Here is a 19745-nt window from a genome sequence, read left to right on the forward strand (position 1 = left end):
GCCTATAGGCAGAGACCTGTCAATCCAGAGGAGGGGGTGGGGGGAAGCCACTGGAGACCCGCCTGTTCGACTACTCTACTGCGTGGTCTTACTCCCCAGTGGCTTATAAAGTTTGTATTTCTCTGAAACGCTGCAGCGTTTCAGAGTCAAACATACTTAACTGAGCTATTACAGCCAATGATTTATACATGCTGCCCATGAATTTGGCAGCATGGATCAGCTCACAGGTTCACTTTAAGTTCTTAAATGGTTAAAACTGATAAGTGCTTGTAATTTTACATTTACCCTTTATTAAAAAGAGCACAGTTTGCAACAGCAGCACAACCATGCTGTGGTCTGATCTGTCAATCTTCAGGAGCACACCACCCCCAGGCAAAGCAGGAAGCTGGGGGCAGGAGCGGTGATCTCCTGAAGATGCATATTGAGGCACACTCTTCAAGAGTGGCATGCATAAAATCAGTCTTAATGCTTTTTGTACTATTTTATGTAGTAAAATGGGAAAACAATCACAGAAATTCACTGTTTTCATCTTTTTATTTTTTTTACTAGATTTGCAACAAAGACATTTTAGCAAACAAGCAGAGAGGTTTGTGCAGCTGTTGCCAATGTACTTCCTGTACAAAACTTTGCTTAGACTGGATACAGTTGTATCCATGTGTCAGCCCAGAGCAGCTATGTTCCAGATATACCCTTTTCATTAAAATAAGTGTCACTCATTTGTTTACAGCAAACTATGGCAATGTTCACACACAACATTCTATTTGTCCTACAAAAAAGAAAAAACATCTTTAGTATTAAATTAATGTACAAGTGCAAAATTACGCTATGTAGCCCATATACATATACCATTCATCAGCACACTGCGATTGATGAATACCTGAACTCCAATATTGCTGCATATGTTAAAATCATTAGTTAATGTTTTTTAATCAAAGACCACAAAAGCCATCCAACCACACGCAGGTGAACCTTAATATGGATGATAGGACATTAGTGTTTAGGGACCATCCAATCAGTGGCCTAAATAGTCAGGTCAGTAATGGTCTTGACATCACATCACTCCCGTTCCAGTGGAGACTGTTGGAGCAACAGCACTGGAGTGGAGAGTGGATTTTGTAAATAAATATTCTTTTATCAAGAATACTTCTCATTGGTAACCTTGAAAAAGAATGGAAAACCATTTGAAATGGTCTGTCCAGCCATAACAAGTGGTATAACGTATGAGGCCTCACCAAAATGACTTACCGCAAGCATAATATAGAGAATGTCCCTTCAAAACACGCATAGTTAGGGACTAGCCACATAGCCACAGGGCTATGAAAGATAGTGAGGGGTCAGTGGCCCCTAAGTAAAAGGTCATGGCCCCACTATCAGTATTCGGTCAGTATTTTTTCTCAGGAGTGGGAGCCAAAACCAGGTGAGGAACAATCAGAGAAAAGGTATAATAGAAACAAGTCACCAATTCTGCATTTATCACCCACTCCTGGTTTTGGCTCCCACTCCGGAGAAAAAATACTGACCAAATACTGATAGCGGGGCCATGGCCATAGAAGAACAAGCAGTGTGTTAGGCCACATTCACAAGTTCAGTATTTGGTCAGTATTTCACATCAGCATTTATAAGCCAAAACCAGGAGTGAGTAATAAATGCAGAAGTGGTGACGTGTTTCTATTACTGCTTGTTCACACGTTCAGTATTTGGTCAGTATTTTACCTCCGTATGTGTAAGCCAAAACCAGGAGTGGAATAGTCAGAGGAAAAGTATAATAGAAACACGTGCCCCACTTTGGTATTTATCATTCACTCCTGGTTTTGGCTTACAAATACGGAGGTAAAATACTGACCTAATACTGAACGTGTGCACGTGGCCTTTTACTTTTCCTCTGATTGTTCCACTCCTGGTTTTGGCTTCAAATACTGATGTAAAATACTGACCAAATACTGAACGTGTGCACATGGCCTAATGGGGTCAGCAAGAGCTGTCAGTGACTGAATGTTCTTGCTGAACAGACTCCCTGCTATTTGACTGACTTGCCACTCTACTGAAGGACCTTCCTTATCTCAGCAGACTCTAGGACAATATGAGAAGACAAGTCTTCCAATCACAGCCATTTTCAAAGTGTTGGTGAACAACTTAGAGGGGTTGTTGCCTTTCAATTAAGTTTCTACCCAGGCTGCAGCTTGTTAACTCACCTTCCCTGAGTCCATCAGTGAGTCTGCTTCGGGTGTCTGGCATTGGCTGTGGCGTAGAAGTCACCTTGACTGAGCTCAGCGGCTTTGCCAGTGTAGATAGAATGCCCCCTTCATAGTCATCATTGGGTGCCACATTGTCGACGTGACAGAGGCGCCACAAGCCAATGCGGACCTGTGGAAGGTGAGTAGAGTCCAGTTTGTTGTTTTTTTAACAAACTGCAGCTGGGATAGATACTTCATTGAAAGGGAACAACCCCTTTCAGGTACTATCTGACCCATGGGTGGTCTGAACCTTCTGGTATTTGGGCAGAGCTTGCATATGTTAACCAAAGATCAACTAACACCTCATGTGTCTTTCCATCATGGCTGGATGCATGGGCCTTGTAGGGTTTGTACTTTTGGGATACACATACATAGTGCTGGACACCCTGCTGGAACTAATAGTATGGGTGTGACCAATAGGCTGTAAGCTGACGTGGCGCACTACATGTCCCTGTGTGACCAGCACCTAATACAAGTCACAGCTGTAGCATGTAGCTTAGGCATCAGAAATCACTGATGTCACAGCTGTAGAATACAGCACTGTATACTGACAGGGGTGTAAAATCACCCCGTCAGTATATAGGCTGCAGGAGGTCACTGGGGTTCATCAGCTGAACGAATGTTCCCACTGTGAGCATCAGCTAATTGGTCACAAGACCGACCAGCTGATTACTGGTGTCACGCGACCATCAGCTGACCGCTGATGTCACCGATCAGCTGATGGTTGCGTGACTGTCAGGTGATCAGTGACGTCACTAGCAGTACACTCCGGGGCACGAGCCCGTGCCCTGCAGTGTACCTCTGGCCGCCGATGAGAGAGGATCGCCGCCGGACAGGTGAGTATAAAGGTTTTTTCTTTTATTTTTACTTTTTTATTCTTTTTTTTTTTACTACTGCAGGCTGGGAAAAGCAGACTGCTGCTCTTCCAATCCACGCTGCTCTCGCTGTTATCAGCCTGAGCAGCGGTCGGATGAGAGGAATAGCAGCCTCCTCTCCCGATCCGGGTACCAGCTGCAGCGCGATTCCGGCGTGATTTTGCACCTATTGATTTTCATTGAAACGCAGCAAGTCCGCATGTATAGATATTATACATGCAGGTTTGCTGCTATTCAATGCAAGTCAATGGGCGCAAATTTGCCTCGGAATCGCGCATGAATTGGTTATGCAGCGGTTTTTGCCGCAATGATAATCTGGAGCGGAAATCTCCGTATCATGTGCACAGCACATGCGGATTATCATTGTTATACATGGCAGACCTATTACCAAGCGCATTAAAACTGCATTGTGTGAACTCGGCCTTACGCTATGTTTGCACTTTTATTTTTACATTCTGTTTGTCTGTTCCAATTTCAGGGACAAAAACAAAATTACTGTCAAAAACAGTTCAAAGGGACCCAGAGGGATTATTACGGGATCTGTTTTCAAAATAGAAGACAAAGTTCTGCACGATGCGCTTTCTCTTTCGTTCTAAAAATGGACACATACTGGAAGTCAGAAAGACCCCTAGATAATGCCTCTGGGTCCCTCGTTTCTGTTTGCCTCAGTAGTGCAATGGATGTGTTGTTTACACCATTCCATTTGTCTGTTCTTTAAAATGGAACAAACAAACAGAATGTGCAACAAATGTGTGAACACAGCCTTATCCCATTGCCTCACAGATGATAGGTGTGTGGGTGGATGTTCATCAGTATGTTGCACTTGTGCCGGTGAGCCGCATCACGTCATTGGGGCCTGTCGTCGTCCTGCAGTGAGCTGCTATTTTACCTACGTACTGGTACAGAAGTGTGACTTTTTTGTGTAATAAGTTTCTGTTAAAGGTTTACTCCCTCATAAAAACAAGTTATGCCCCATCCATGGGAGGGGATAACGTTCTTATTGGTGAGTTTCTGACCTCTGGAACCCCTACCGATCCTGTGTTTGTGGGTGTGTAACCTTGAACAGTGCTCAGTAGCGCCATCCTGACTAGAGTGTAGTTGTGCATGCTCAGCCTCAGTCCCATAACAATGGCGCAATCAGAAATCTCCACTAGCCACACTCGGCAGTCCCATACACCATGAATGACGCGGCGGCCGAGGACATACAGAGCAGGGCTGTAGAGAAGCGTTCTCTGGTTACATATCCCCAACATAGGGATCACAGTGGGCTCCAGAGGTCAGACCCCCAGTGATCAGCGTGTTATTTTATTCTGTGGATGGGGGAGACCTTGTTTTCTGGGGAATAACCCTATAAATACATTTTACGAATGAAAGGCTCATGGCTTTAGTGGTCTGTAATGAACAGCGGGGTCCCTGGTGTCACCAACTGGTTTGATGAGGGGGAATGACACGTAATATACTGTAAATGTCAGTCTGTACCTGACAGCAGGTATGCTAATTAACCATAATTAAAGGGATGGTAATGTTCCATAATTAATGCCCCCAAAGTCCCTGTAGCGGGGACTATCCCCACTGGGTTTGGCTTAGCAGAAGTAGCACATGTCTATAGCCGTCTGGTCTGTACAGATGACAGGGCCCCTCACAGGTGACAAGAAGGACGACACTCGTGTCGCTGAGGCGCCACCGCTACTCTGAGCTAACAGGGAGCTCGGGAGCGCGCGAGGGTTCTGGGAGTCACGTGACAGAGTGCAGGCGCTCGGGGACGCGCATTCGCTTGCGATTAGCAGCGCGCTGGGTATGAGGCCGTAGACATGAGCAGCTCTTCACCCGTGACCGCCCCCACCACGGTAAGTGGCCCGCTTGCTATGGGGGGCACCTGCACCCCCACTTATCAGGCTGCGCGCAGTGTGCGGAGTGAGGTGACTTGGGGCTGAAGTTGTGTGTATGGACAATGTCGCCTGGTGGAGCGTAGGCCTGCTCAGTGCTCAGATGATATTATGGGCGCAAGTGTGGGGCGTGTTTATCCGGCGGTGTGCGGGCAGGGCTGTGCGGGCACGGCTTGTTTTCAGTGTCATGTATGCCATGTGCACATGCGTGCTGTGGCCTGTCCTGCATGTGTGCCAGCTCGGGCCTGCACACTGCCCATGCCCATCTGGCCACATGCCGTCCTGGGGCTGCTGTACTTCTGCCACAACTTCCACCGAGGGTTATTCTCTGATCTTAGAAGGAATTGGAAGAAAATCCGATTTGTCAGGGTTAGACCCAATGTGGCTACAAATAATAATAATGTGGCTAGTAAGTAATGCTGATATCTGGCGCCTGTGAGAACGTCCGGAGAGAAGAACCCAAAACCTCAGGTATCGGGCGGCCAACTCTGGAAGTGGGCTCTTCTAACATAGCCCCTGATGTTAGCCATTTCCTGTTAAAATGCAGCCCTCCTGATGGCATCTGGATGATGCCCTCTGCTGGTGACTGCCACCTAAAGATCCCCCACAAAATCTTCTGAAAAGCCTGGAAAACTCATAATAATAATAATAATAATATTATTATTATTTATTGTTATCCAATCTTTATGGGAAATCTACTTAGCTGTTCAGGGGTTGTTTTTATTTTTTTTACTCTGGAAGTGCCTGTCATTTCTTAGAAGTGGGATCCTGAAGGAAACCTGTCCGAACTAGGCACAGCCCCATCCAGCTGTTACCCTTCCACCTTTCAGATCTATGTTCATGTGCACACAGCGCCATTTAGACACCTCGGTACCTGCATCCGGTTTTTACTATAGGAAGTTGCTTCAGGTTTTTCATGAAGCTGTTTTTTTTAATGTCTTCAGTGATTTTTGCAACCAGTTTATTTTTTTTAATAAATAACTATAAGGCCTTCTTCGCATGTTCGTATAAAACACCTACATAAATAACCGGTACCGGTGGCAGTGATTTCATCAGTGTTTTTCCAATCTGGATAAATAAATTATATAGCTATGTTAAACACAGATGCCATCCATGTGTTGTACGTCCTTTTCACAGATCCATAGACCTATATACCTATATTGGCTCTTGTAATCTGTTCTGCCGGAGAAAAACAGAAGTCTCCGTGTGATTTGCACGGGCACACGGTCAGTTTAAAAACACAGACACATGAGCAGCCCCATAGGTTATAATGGGTACATGTGGTATCCGTGGAAAAAACAGATACCACGTGTACTGGAAACACAGACGTATGAAGGGGGTCTAACATAGTGGCAGCTTCCAGAAAAATGGACCATTCACTTTTAGCTGCTTCACAGCATTCAAAGGCTGAAACTGTTAAAATAAGTTGTAAAGGAAGGAACATGTGCACAGCAAGTCGTTTGGCAATGCTGTGCATGTGTTAATTTTTTTTTTTTGTGCTATTTAAGGCTGGTTCCAGGCTCATTTGTGTCTCAGAAAATGGTAAAGGTCAGACTTTTTTTTTAACCATTGAAACATAAAAAAAAAAGATTTTACGTTTGGAGATCAGTAATCATACTGTAAAATTAAAAATTCTAGGGTGGAATTGCGGCTTTTTTTACTTTTTCCCTCTTTGTAGAATTTTTTTCTTCCGTTTTGAACAGGGCTGTGGAGTCAGTCTGAGTCGGTGTCCATTTTGGTGGAGTCGGTATTGACGCGCCCCCTGGGCCAGTGTTGTTTGGGGGATACCCGGAGCCGGATCAGATGGGGGTTGTAGTCTCCGAGTGGCTGTGACCCGGTCCGTGCCCAGGGTGTCAAACTCAGTGTGTGGCAGCCCTTATGATGTTACTAGATGTTCTTTTGTGTCGACTACGCCACCCGTTGAATTGCGGTCAATACGGCCGCCGCTGCAGCAGGGTCCGCTGAGGCTGGTGATGTATGTGCAGCTCAGGTAGTATAACCCCCAACGGGAGGGGTATAGCCTCAGGGGGTCAGTTGCAGAGGATGGGGGTTGTGGTGGTGCAGCGAGGATGGAAATGAGACTCAGAGTCGGGCGGTGCAGTTCAGGGTTTTTACTTACTGCAGTTGTTCTGGTCACTCCGGCCTTGAGTGACCACCCGAGCCGTGCTGCTTCCACCAGGTCCTGGACTCGGCCAACCCCCAGGTGATTCTGGAGCGTGGTCCTGAGCTCCCTTTCTGTCCTGTCCTCTTCTCTGGCCTTCCCCACCAGGGATCCACCTATGTCCGGCTCCCTCGGGCCTCTTGGTGGTAAACCCTTGTCTCTGGGTTCCCTGACCCTATTCCTGGTCTGCCTTCCGGGTGGATTTAGTGGGTGATCGTGGCAGATCCTGCCCACGACCTCCGGTTCCTGGCTAAGGTGTGCTGTAGCCTCTGCCAGCTTGGGATCCGGTACCCTGTTGCCAACTCTTCACCCTCTGGTCTAATTTGGGCTCTTGGAGTTCCTTCTTTCTCCCCCTCTGGGTCTTTCTTTCTCCTCTCTCTCTCTTGGCCTTGGAGCTGCTCTTCTCCTCTGCTCTGCTTCTCTGACTCAACTCTGACAGACTGACCTCACTCTGCAAAAGACTGACCTCACTCTGCAAAAGACCCTGTCCTAAGATGGTGCCCACCTTATATACTCCCTCTATGTGTGAGCTCAGGTGACCAGCACCCAATGAGCTCCTAGCACTACCCAGACTGCTCCCCCTATCTGCCCCTACACTACTGGGATGTTCCACCCCCCTCCCACTCCAGCCAGGAACAGACTCTGTCGTACCTGCACATTTCTCTAGTGGGAGTACCATCGGTCTGTTCCCCGGAAATGGGATGTGTGTAGTGCATGCAGCTATCTGAGCTCAGTTCCACACTCCATCCTTACCCGGGAGTGGAATACCACACCTCTGGCTTGAGGTGTAATACCCCTGTAGCAGCCGAATCCTCAGGGTGCTACAGTATAAAATGGACTGACTCAGACTTCTAAAATATATGATAAACTAGCAGCCCGAGTTCCAAAACAAATACGTTTCGAAAGCTAGAAAAGTGTGATCTAATATAATAAAAACTAACTCAAATTACCCATGTGTTTTTATTTTACTTTCAGCCTTACACGATAGGCAACAAAGTTGTCATAATTAATCAATTAGTAAATGGCATTACGGAAAACAAAAATAAAATTGCCCAGGGCAGATCGCATGGAAATCTCTCTGTATGTCTTACCACCTTCAGCTGATCCTGTTAAAATCTCTGCCTCAAGAATATTTCTATTCAATGATGTTACAACTAATCGTGTACCATCACAGAGTCCTCGTTTTGTATTCAAATTTCTCAATAACATAATGATGCTGCCCACCTTAAGTCTAAGGCAATGACTTGGCATTCCTGATGGGGTTAAGCTATTTAAAAATTCAATAGGAACGTGTTCCCTTTCATTGTCGTCATCTACAACAACAGTCATCGCTCCAACGTCGTCTGATGTTTTTCTCTGACTCGCCTCAACATTAAGCTCTTTATGTAGTAAGAAGATTGGTTACTGTAGTACAAATCAGGATGTGCTGTAAATGTTTTCATAAGAATTTTGGAAAGTTATGAAATGTCCTATAAATGTCTGTTCTGTTCCTGATCTAAGGATTTAGGCTTTTAGTTGAGATGAATCTGTGCTGAACTTTATGTACATGCTCAGTAGAGAGGCAGTGCTGTGGAGTCGGAGAGTCGGTGAAATTGAGGAGTCAGAGGTTTGGCTTACCGACTCCACAGCCCTGGTTTTGAAGTACATTATTTAGTAAAGTGAATTGTGCAATTCAAAAACTTTTCTTGTCCCGCAAAAAAACAAGCCCTTATACTGCTGTGTTGACAAAAAAAAAAAAAAAAGTTATAGCTTTTGGAGAAAGGGGAAGAATAACAAAAGCGCGCAAACCCTCCCCCAAAAAACAACCTAGTCACTTAAGGGTTAATCATTGCATAATGTATGTTGTATAAGTTTACAACTTTCAACTCTTGGCACATGTAGTAATAAAAATATGGTGCATTGTATTCGAAATGTGGGGTGGAGCTTCTCAAAACTTTGCATTACATCTTCATTAAATGTACTTTTAGGCTGTGTGCCCACGATGCGTTTTTTAAGCGTTTCCGCAGCGGCAATTCCGCCGCGGAAACGCTTAAACGTTTGGTAGAAGGTCTGCAATGTTCCTCAATAATAATCCGCATGTGCTGTGCACATGCTGCGGAAATTTCCACTGCGGATTATCATTGCTGAAGCAGCACTACCATTAATTTTGAGTAATCGTGCCGTTTTCGCCGCCATTGACTTGCATTGAATCGCATAATATTCGCATGACTACATGTGCACATGCGGATATTTTGCGATTCAATGTGCGGATGGTACCTGGGTCTGGAAAAGAGGAGACTCTCCTCCAGACCCGGGTACCATAGTACCTGTAAAAATAAATAAATAAAATAAAAAATATACTTTTATACTCACCTTCCGATGTCTCGCGATCTTCTCTCCGGTGCGTCCTTGCTCCCCGGCAGCTCGCGATGGTTTAAAAGGACCTTCCATGATGTCATTTAGTCATGTGACACGTCGCATGTATTTTTGAAAGAATGAATGCAAGTAACATATTTTACTTAAATGTGTTAGATGAGAAAAAGAAGTATGCAAAACTAGGGATCCACCAAAAATATAAATATTTATTAACAAGCAAACCAAATTGAATACATAAAAAAATTTAAAAAGCAAATATGACTATGGCGAGCAACAAGATCAGGTTACCATGAAACATGACCTATACTGTCTGTGTATACAATGTTGTTTGTACCGTATGTATAGAACAATAGTTGAGGGTACCATCAAACATCTTAATAGCCCAATACAGATTGGCCAATATGCCCTTATATTAAACCAATCAAGCAAACTGATTAGATAAACCCACAATGTTAATTCAAGTGCAGAATAGCTAATTACAACTGCCTGACATAAAGATTAGTATAAGCATGCAATAACAAATAACATGCACAGTTCTAAATAACAGTGGACATAGTTGGTACAAATATATAGATGGTTAAAAAGATAGTTACAGTAAATTTAAGTAACCGAATGAAGGTAACTAAACAGGCATATTACCTTCATTTAGGTTACTTCAACATATACACATATATATATATTATAATATGCCTATAATGTGGTATACATGGGGACAGAATGATCTATAAGTGATCGTTAATGATGAGCGAGCGTGCTCGGTATTAACCCAAGAAACTCACTGCTCGCGATGCTCGGCGAGTATTTCCCCACATGTTTGTCGCTCTTTAGACAGCCAATTACCATGCAGGAATTGCCTGCCACTCACTGTAATGCCATAGCCATGTTAGTTGTGGCATTACAGTGATTGGCTGTCCGCAAAACGTCATCAGGTAAATATAAGACCTGGTGCCCCTATACTTGTCACAGTGTACCCCGGAAACAGGCAGAGTAGGGAGAGCTGCTGCTGAGTGAGGGAGAGAATTGTTGCTTGTTTTAGTCAGGTATTCCACAGCAATATATATATATATATATATATATATATATATATATATATATATATATATATATATATATATATATATATATATATATATATATATATATATACAGGTGCATCTCACTAAATTAGAATATCATCAAAAAGTTAATTTATTTCAGTTCTTCAATCCGAAAAGTGAAACTCATATATTATATAGAGTCATTACAAATAGAATGATCTATTTCAAGTGTTTATTTCTGTTAATGTTGATGATTATGGGTTATAGCCAATGAAAACACAAAAGTCATTATCTCAGTAAATTAGAATACTTTATAACAGCTTGAAAAATGATTTTAAAATGTTGGCCTACTGACATGTATGTTCAGTAAATGCACTCAATACTTGGTAGGGGCTCCTTTGGCAGGAGATTGTTTTTTTCGTGACATATTGTACTTCATGATAGTGGTAAATTTTTTCGCTATCACTTGCGTTTATTTGTGAAAAAATCAGAAATTTGGCGAAAATTTCGCGATTTTCAAAATTTTAATTTTTATGCCCTTAAATCAGAGAGATATGTCACACAAATTAGTTAATAAATAACATTTCCCACATGTCTGCTTTACATCAACACAATTTTGGAGCCAAATTTTTTTTTTTTATCAGGGAGCTATAAGAGTTAAAAGTTGACCAGCGATTTCTAATTTTTACAACAAAATTTACAAAACCATTTTTTTAGGGACCACATCACATTTGAAGTGACTTTGAGGAGTCTATATCACAGACAATACCCCAAAGTGACACCATTCTAAAAACTGCACTCCTCAAGGTGCTCAAAACCACATTCAAGAAGTTTATTAACCCTTCAGGTGCTTCACAGGAATTTTTGGAATGTAGAAGAAAACAATGAACATTTAACTTTTTTTCACAAAAATGTTACTTTAGACCCAAATTTTTTTATTTTCGCAGGGGTAACAGGAAAAAATGGACCCCAAAATTTGTTGTGCAATTTCCCCTGAGCACGCGGATACCCCATATGTGGGGAAAAAACACTGTTTGGGCGCACAGCAGGGTTCGAAAGAGAAGGAGCGCCATTTGACTTTTTGAATGTAAATTTTGCTTGAATAATCAGCCAACGCCATGTGGCGTTTGGACAGCCCCTGATGTGTCTAGTGGAAACCCCCCACAAGTGACACCATTTTGGAAACTAGACCCCCTCAGGTAACTTATCTAGATGTGTGGTGAGCACCCTGAACCCTCAGGTGCTTCACAGAAGTTCATAACATGGAGCCGTGAAAATAAAAAAATCTAACTTTTTCCACAAAAATTATATTTTTGCCTCAAATTTTTTATATTCACAAGGGTAAGAGGAGAAAATGGAACCTAAAAATTGTTGTGCAATTTTTCCTGAGTATGCCTATACCCCATATGTGGGGAAAATACACTGTTTGGGCACATGTCAGGGTTTAGAAGGAAAGAAACACTGTGTGACTTTTTGAACGCTCTTGATTCCAGCCAGTTTTGCGGACGCCATGTCGCATTTCGGGAGCCCCTGATGTGCCTAAATAGTGGAAACCCCCCCCCACAATTGACTCCATTTTGGAAACTAGACCCCTCAAGGATTTTATTAAGGGGTATAGTGTACATTTTGAACCCAGAGGTACGACACAGAATTTGATAACATTAGGTCATCATATTGAATAAGTTGTCATTAGTCTTGAGCGCAAGTGCTCGCTACTTGAGTTTGCATCAGGCACTCGGGTATGCACCATGTATCACGGGTGCTCGAGTGACATGTTAGAGTCCCCGCTCCCAGCACATAGCACCGGGTGTCAGCTGTGACAATCAGCTGACACCCAGCAGCGAACGCCCAGCACCGCTTGTGTGCGAGCGCGATCGCATCGCGCGTAATAGTACGTAGCTGGCCCAATAGTCCCAGGGTGCAGCTACGTACTATTAGGCTGTGTGCCCACGATGCGGATTTAATATGTTTCTGCGGCGCCATTTCTGCCCCGAAAACGCATTAGAAACACTTGTTAAGTTGTCTGCCATGTTTCCCAATGATAATCCACATGTGCTGTGCACATGTTGTGGAAATTTCCGCTGCGGGATATCATTGCGGAAAAATTCGCAGCACAACCATTTCTTGTGCGTAATCGTGGCAAAATCGTCGCCATTGACTTGCATTGAACCGCATAACATCCGCATGCATACATGTATGCATGCGGATGTTATGCGGTTCAATGTACGTACAAAAACAATTAGACTTACCTCTCCGGTGGCCCCCGGTCTCCTTCTCCGATGGCGTGCTCTGTCCTTGGCGTCCCGCGGTGTTCTGAAAGTACCTGCGGTGATGTAATTTAGTCATGTGATGGTCACGCGACCGCCGTATAATTGTTTTTTTTTATTTTTTACATTTTAATTCTTTGTTTTACTATTCATGCTGCATTTAAAGCAGCATAAGTTGGTCACACAATATAAATCCATGCCAGTTGCATGGAATTATATTGTGTGACCAACTTGTCAAGCACTTTTCCAAGTGATGCTCAAAATCGCTTGAAAAAACGCATGCGGAAATTCATGCAAAAACGCTTAAAAAATGCTTCTCCCTGGCAGAAAAAACGCATGTAAAATCCGCATGTGTTTTTTTTCTGCCAAGGAGATGCAGAAATGCTCAGGAAAATTTCTGCTTCATTTCTGCATTGTGGGCAGATAGCCTAACTGACGCTGTCAGAAAGAGGTTAATGTATTTTTTGGTAATTGTTGATTGGGAATCTTTTAGGATGTGCAACACAGGGAATATCTGTCTAGAATTGATTATTTAGATAAGAAGGCGTGTATATGATTTAAATACTCATCTCCGTCACTTCCCCTGTATTCAGTGACCCGTAGAAGCGCAAATAAGCGCGAAACGGCCGTCGTCCATGATGTGTTCCTCTGACTCCCCCGCCTCTCGTTTTTAATGACATGAAATAAAAATTGATGTTTTACAGACCGGTGAGTGCTATCTTTTCTTTATTATATACTGCATACGCAATAACAGTATAGGAGATCCACTCCTTTATAATGGAAACACTGTTTTTACTGAGTCCCTCCTCTGTCTCTTCAAAGGGGTATTGGAGTGCGTCCAAATTTTGGGCAGGCCTTGAAGTCACTTCATACTCTATAACAGTGTAAGAGACCCACTCCTTAATACTGGGAATTTTCTTTTTAAATCAGGCCCTCTATGTGTCTTCAAAGGTGTAATGTTTTTTTTTCGAATTTTGGGCAGGCCTTACAGTTACTGCATACACAATAACAGTATAGGGAACCCGCTCCTTAGGAATGGGAACAACAAAGCATAGCCAGCTGATGGCCCTCTAACAATAGTGAGGGCCGACTGCTGGCCCTTTAAGAATAGTAAGGGCCGCCTGAGAGAGTCCCTCCTTCATAAATGAAACAGGATGTGTCTGATCATGTCTCACACACTGCATAGCAAGATAAGGTAGTAAAATGTTTAAATGACATTTACCGGTGTTGTATTTTTCACCTTTGAAAGCAATGCTAAAGTGCAAAAATGCTACTTGTGAACATAGGCCAACGTGTTTAGGAACATTTTTTTGGAGGTTATTTATTTTGCCTTATATACAAGTCATTACCCTGGAAAGAATGTTCCTTGACATTTTTTTCCAGGAAAATCCATTTTGGTTTCATTTTTGTATGTTTTATTGTGAGTCTGTAAAATTGGTGTAATACCTCTGACAACATTGTTGACAGCAGTGACCTGGGAGTCAGAGATGCTTCCAGGGGTTTTCCCCATGCTGTTCCCATCGATTTGAGCAATTTTTAGGCCCCCTACAGGTCTCCGTGGTGGGGTGGGGGGGGTGGGCACCAGAAAATGCTCGACTTGGTTGCACTGAGCTCCTTGCTCTGGTCGAGCACCCGAGCATTTTAGTGCTCGCTCATCACTAGTGATCGGTCTTCGTCAGCCTGTGTAAAGAGTAGATTGTTGTACCTGGAAAAAGGAAATAGGATCTAAGAAATTCATGATGGAATTCAGGGTTTGGAGAGTTATGTTAATGTTCCAGAATGTGATGACATGATCATAATTGAATAAATGTTGACTTTTTTTTTTTTGTTCAAAAATAAATGTGAATTGTTGTTCATGGTTGGGAAGAAATAAGACATCCCCTGAAAATAAGTCCTAACCCGTCTTTCGGAGCAAAAAATAATGAAGACCCTGTCTAATTTTCTGAGAAACACTGAATTTTTCAAAAGTATGCAGCAGTTGCCCTAATTTCCACCCGCAAGGGCCTGACTTTCTAGTAAAAGAGCTTCTGGGTTTGGGATGTTGGCATGCAGATCAGGATCCCCCAACACTCTGTGTCTCCTATCGCAATGAAGGAGTGCGATCTTGATCTTTGCACAAACCCTTCCCGCAAAAAAAACAAAAAAGTTTCCAAGCTTGTCTTACCAAATAACCATAAAAAACGGACAGCACACGGATGTCATCTGTGAGCTACATGTGTTTTTTATGGCCCTATTAACGTACGTTGGCAAGTTTGATCCACGCCTCCTTTTAAATATAGGCTTGTCTATATATATTTTTTTTTTGCGGACACTGTCAACAAAAAATACCCCATAGACTATAATTGGTACATGATCTATCCTTGAAAAGACGTCTGAACGAGGCCAAAAGCAGGGGCTCCATACAGGCCCCAAATCATCAAAACGATTTTGCCAGAAGTCTGGTGTTAATTGCTCTGAAAAAAGTTTGCGCCACATAGTTTCTCAAAAATGTTGTGACTTTTGGCGGTTCCAAAAACGTTTCTCCAAGCTTTGTCAAAATGAGTGGGGCTGGGTGGGACGCACATCGTGGCATGAGCACGATGCCACAGCTCATGTAATTCATGACGAGATGTGGTATTCCTTACTCCAGAAATGTTGCCCCTGTCAGGAACTGGATTAAGATTTCTGAAGTGGTGCACGGAGGCACACGCTACTTGTCATAAGCTCTAGATTCATTAAGAGGCATGCACCATTGAACAAATTTTGGAATTAACATATGAAGAAAATGGCATGAGAAGATTAACAAGTTGCCCCAGGTCATATGTTGCACAAAAGTTGATAGTAAAATTGTTTCATTATATATCAATGTACAGCCTCAGCTGGACGATTTTTATTTTGATTATGATGATTCCTAATTTCAATCTTGATTTTTTATTTTTTTTTCCAAGTTTGGGTAAGCTTAAAAATACCCCTGACTCCTCTATACTCCGCTTCCTCAAGCTACTGTGGCAATACTTCCCTGGTCCCTGACAGTGATGTTGTGAAATGTCTGTAAATTCACGGTCTTCAAAAAACAGCTTATTTTTTCTGTTGTCCGTAGTGTCCTTCAGTAAAAAAGGCATTGTCTGCATTTCTCTTTTTTTCTTCACCTAAGTTTTTGTACTGACATACACACCTGCGAGCTGGGACTTAGGTGAGCCACAAGAGGAAGGACTGGAGCAGCAGTCACATCAGGTCTTATACTCCAGTCACATTCAATTCTGCAGCCACTATTCTGATGTTAGGTTATGCCTTATACTCCAGTCACATCCAGAGTTGCAGTCACTATTCTGCTGTTACATTATGTCTTAGGGTATGTGCAGACCATCCGTACTGTCAGCACTTTGAACGCAGCATACTTTAATAGTTTATGCTGCGTCCAAAGCGCTGCCCGCAGGTGAATCCGCACGTGTTCATTAAACCATGCGGATTCACCGCATCATATACATTCAGTGAATATAATTTCTCTTGTGGAGACTAGTGACTCCGCAAGAGAAATTGACATGCTGCAGTCTGGAAAGACGCGCCACATGTCCGTGTCCGCTGGTGATCCGCAGGTGCACAGAGACCCATAGTGGACATGGGATTTGTACAATGCTGTAACATCTGGCTGCTCGGGTGTTTTCTGAGTATCTTCCGCGCGCTCGGGTGTTATGTTTTAGTCACTCCGTGCTCATGATTTGCGACTGACAGCTTTAATACATGTGTGGAATGCCTGTTTCTTTGGCATCATGTTGAGGGCGTGACATTGAGGTGTGGTTTATGTCCATAACAATTCAAGGACGTCCATGATTTGTGGTCAAGTTGTCCTGAATAGAAGTAAGGGTATGTTGGCAACGCTGCCTGACTGTCTAAATCCTGGCCCTCAGCACTGTGTTGTCACATGTGCAGCAATCATGTGTTGTTCTAATGCCAACAGAAAGAATTGGCAACAGTGCACAAGTCACAAAATAAGGCCTCATTCAAACGTCAGTTTTTTGTGTATTTGTTCTATCCATGTTTTTTTTTTTTTAGGTGGCACTTGTATCTATGATAGGCTATGGGATAGTTCACATACCTCTGTATTTTTGTGGACTGAGTGGGTGGCAGAAAATCACAGAGACATGTTCGATTTTGATCCGAGTCTCGGCTGATCAATCTCACTAATGAATCTTTATTGGGTCATGAAAAAAAAACATTTTTTTCATAAACTGTGAGAGGAGAAATCTTGGTTTTTTTTTTTCATCATAGAAAAACCGATGAAAAACTAATAACCAAACTGGTAAAAGCTGACACACTGAACAAACTCTGATGAGTGATCAAAAACACTAGTGAATATCAGACCAATTTTTGCATGTAAGAAAAAAAAAAACACTGACCTCTGAATGAGCCCTATAGCCAATTTATAGTAATGCAAAAATTCAACAATAGATCAGTCCACATGTCATACAACAGTCAAAATTTAAAACTAAAAAGTAGTGTAACATCAGCATAATATTCTGCTTTATTCATGCAGGGGATACAAATCTGCAATGCTTCAGTCTACACAGTCTTTATCAAGTCTGGGGATGGCTTCTGTGTAAGGCAGGGGTGGGAGCCTTTCTTCTGCCAAGGGTCATTTGGATATTTATAACATAATTTGTGGGCCTTAAAAAATTATCAACTGGAAATTTATCCTGCTACATTTGGGCATACATTTAATTAACTAACCTCTAATGTGATGCCTGGAGCTGCTTCTCTTTGGTGAATCATGTGATTTTAGGTGATATTGATACTACTTCCAACTGATTTTCCAGATTTGCTTTGGTGTGGAGCACAGTCAACTATTTGCGATGAATTTTGAAAAGAGCTTTCAGCAGTAAGTTCTGAACACAGATGCATATTACACTGCATGTTTCATGTGGCAAGTTAATATCTGCTCATGTAACATTTATAGAACTCAAGCAGTTAGAGGTCTGAAGTATATATCACAATAGACGCTGCGGCATATACATAACGGGAGACTCGGGGGCACAGGAGAGGCTGGAATTGGAGCATAAACATAGCAGGAGACACTGTTGTGAGTTGTCTGCTGACTCCGCCCACAAAGCACTTCCTAACACTAAGGCTATGTGCCATCGATGCAGAAATGCTGAGGATTTTTCCTGAGCGTTTCTGCATCTCCCTGGCAGAAAAAAACGCATGCGGATTGTACATGCTTTTTTCCTGCCAGGGACAAGCGGAAGTGAAGTAGTGTTCACTTGCATTTCGCATGCGGGTTGACAAGCGCTTTCCAAGCGATTTTAGCATCACTTGGAAAGTGCTTGTCAGCTTGGTCACACTATATAAATCCATGCAAACAGCATATATTTTATATAGCGTGACCCGAGAGAATGTCAAAAAATAAAAAAATATATACTTACCCTCTGATGGCCCCCGCAGTCTTGCTTCCCTCCGTTCTCCCTTGCCGGCAGCGGTACACTGAAGGACCTGCCGACGTCAGCGTCGCGTGACCCGTCACATGACTATGACGTCAGCGCAGGTCCTTCAGTCCATCGAGAACTGCCGGCATGCGATGAGGAGCGCATCGCGGGCCGCCAGAAGGTAAGTATATATTTATTTTTTATTTTATTCTTTTTTTTTTTTTTTACAGTTTTCTATGGTACCCAGGTCCGGAGGAGAGTCTACTGTCCTCCACACCCGGGTACCATCCGCACATTAGAACGAATGGAATGCGCATCTACATATACAGTGACGCGTAATCCATGCGATCTAATGCAAGTCAATGGCGGCGAAAACGCAGCACTTACGCAAAATAATTGGTAGTGCTGTGTTTTTTTCCGCAATGATAATCCGCAGCGGAAATTTCCGCAGCATGTGCACAGCACATGCGGATTATCATTGGGGAACATGGCAGGCCTTCTACCATGCGTTTTTTAAGCTTTTCTGCAGCATTGTTGCAGCTGCGGAAACGCTTAAAAAACGCATCGTGGGCACACAGCCTTACAGTAGCCAGCGTCCGTATGTAATCTTTCATTGCACGCACTGCAGCATTCAGTATTTAATGCTATGTGGTCATGCTTGCAGTGTAAAGAGCAATTAAAGGGCCGGCAAAACATGGCGGTGGGCCCAAGCACTGTGGTCCCTGGGAATCTGCCTGGGGGCCGGAGAAAAGGACATCGCCAGCTGTAAACAGTTCCCCATCCCTGGTTTAAGGGTATGTGCACACAACGTTTTTCAGGCAAGCTGCCAGGGACCACGCATAGGCGGCGTTGTAGGGGGGTCATGTTTACAGGTAGCCACTTGGAACACGAAGCCACAGGGTTTTTATCTCAAAAACGGAATAATGTTTATTTCCACAGTTCCGAAAACAAAACCATAAACATTAAATCCCTAGCCTTGTCCATGCACTAACTAAACAATACAGACCCTGGCTACTCAGACACGGCTGAGCTAGGTTCAGTTTGGTCACACATAACCATCCATAGCAACCAGGCAGTGATACTTGCTTTCTGGTGCATATGGCCTGTGCAGTCTCTTCTCAGAGATATTCTGGCTTGTCTCTCTCCATCTACAAAACAAGCCACTTTGCTCAGCTTCCCCCAGCTGAACACATGGCCTGGTTCTAGTCATAGCTATTCAGGTGCATCTAATCGGGACCTGTAGTGCTAGTTTTTAACTCTAGCCTACTGGCTTTCCTACAGCTTATTGGCAGAGACTAGTAAGTCACTGTCAGCAGGCGGATAGAAGCTGCCGAGTACCCGCATGTACGACTAGTGCACAGTGCTGCTTGGTCCACAGCAGCTATTAAAATTATTTTGTTTTTCTCTGAAACACCTTAGCATTTCAAGAGTCAAACATTAATGGCTTTGATCATACTGCCAATGGCTGATACGTGCTAGCCATGGTTTGGGCAGCATGTATCACCTGTCAGGTTCCCTTCAAAAACAATGT

General features: G+C 43.2%; 1 protein-coding gene across 1 annotated transcript in view; it reads left to right on the forward strand.

Annotated features, from left to right (window-relative positions):
- Positions 1 to 4812: 4812 nt before the first annotated feature.
- Positions 4813 to 19745, forward strand: part of PHF3 (PHD finger protein 3) — an 89670-nt gene continuing 74737 nt past the window's right edge. Inside the window, exon 1 of the mRNA XM_073675493.1 lies at positions 4813 to 4956. The gene's annotated coding sequence lies outside the window, so the exon portion shown is untranslated. The remainder of the gene's footprint in view (positions 4957 to 19745) is intronic.

The sequence above is a fragment of the Phyllobates terribilis genome, unplaced genomic scaffold (genome assembly GCF_046119375.1).
Source record: "Phyllobates terribilis strain yellow unplaced genomic scaffold, ASM4611937v1 Scaffold_3__8_contigs__length_932513732, whole genome shotgun sequence".
NCBI lineage: Eukaryota > Metazoa > Chordata > Amphibia > Anura > Dendrobatidae > Phyllobates > Phyllobates terribilis.